This window comes from Frankliniella occidentalis, unplaced genomic scaffold (genome assembly GCF_000697945.3).
Source record: "Frankliniella occidentalis isolate FOCC.00 unplaced genomic scaffold, Focc_3.1 Scaffold6, whole genome shotgun sequence".
NCBI classification, from domain to species: domain Eukaryota; kingdom Metazoa; phylum Arthropoda; class Insecta; order Thysanoptera; family Thripidae; genus Frankliniella; species Frankliniella occidentalis.
Window position 1 is genome coordinate 4,275,546 of NW_026267136.1, and position 1,362 is coordinate 4,276,907.

Consider the following 1,362-nt stretch of genomic DNA (forward strand, 5'->3'; position numbering starts at 1 on the left):
TCTGTACCCTAGGTGCAGTGACTAAGAGCGGCATCTACAGTAACGCTTTAGATCGTTCTGTATCAGACTCTAATTTTTTGCAGTGCACCCACCTTCAGGGTCTCGTATTGCATGTGCCAATGGAAAGCTCACCTGACGATGCTAGGCATCCACCCCGCTGTGCGCTTCTGTATGTAGTGCCCAAGTTTTTGTGCAGGGCAAAGTTGAGGGTATAGTCATCTCCTATTGTCCTATAGACGATACGAATTCTATGAACATAAGAGGGAAGAAATTTAATATCCATATCTATTCTAATTTTTCGTTTGCAACGCAACTAGAGACCACTGTAAAAAGCCCAAGACTTTGCTTCATTGATAGGTTAAAAGAAGTTAACAAGGTGGCTGATTAACCCCCGCATACTTTTGCACTTTACATCCCGCCCGCACGGCTCCATCTGGGTCTGGGACTGCACACCCACCAGGCGCAAGGGGAACGACACCAACGCGTCGCTCCGCCACTGTTGTTGCAGCTAACGACCAGGGGCGTTACAATGGGGTGATTTGCGGTTTTGCGCTGGTATCCGCGAGTCCGCGGGGGTAGCACGCTTTCCCGCGCCGATGCGTTGGCGCTTCGAGCCGGTCCCCTGCGCCTGGTGGGTATGCAGTCCCGGATGGAGTTGTGCGGGCTCTAGCACTGTAGTACAGGGCTGCACTGAAAAAAGTGCATAGTTGGGGTAACCGGCACATTTGCCGGTTGAGGGTGTCTAGTTGGGAGAAACACTCAGTCTGGTTAGTGAGACCAAGTGGCAGATAGTGGAACTGACTCGTGTGGGTACTCTGGACCCAGTCGCGCAGTCAGAGCTTTCGGTTCTGTGAACTACGAACTGGGATGCAGTGCCGACCCCGGCTGGCCCAGGGTCGTCCCCCCTCCCCTCCCGTACCTGCCTCCTCTCGGCGCGCTGCCGCCGCCGGCTGCTCCGGGGCCCCGCCCGCTGCGACATGTGTTCGTTGTCCTGCATCCTCCCTCCCACGCGCCGCGATGGCTTGGGGGTATCGCGGAGGCCCAGTAATGGCAAAGTCCGGGGTTCAAGTCCCGGACGGCGCCAGAGCGAAACGGTCTCTGTGAGGTGCCCGTCGGAGGGAGAGGTGATCAGACGGAGAGAAGGGGGTATCCTGGCGGTAACGCTAGTCGATTTCTATTTTCTTTTTGGACCGTTCAGACTTGGTTGTCACAACTATCTCTGCGCGGTCACTGTAACCAGACGAGTACAACCCACAGTGTGGGTTCTCCCAACCGAGTTTCTAGTGGGTCGGAAATTAACCGCGCGACTCGGTTGGGGGAACCGAGTTACGGGTTGACTCAACCGGCATGTTTTTTCAGTGT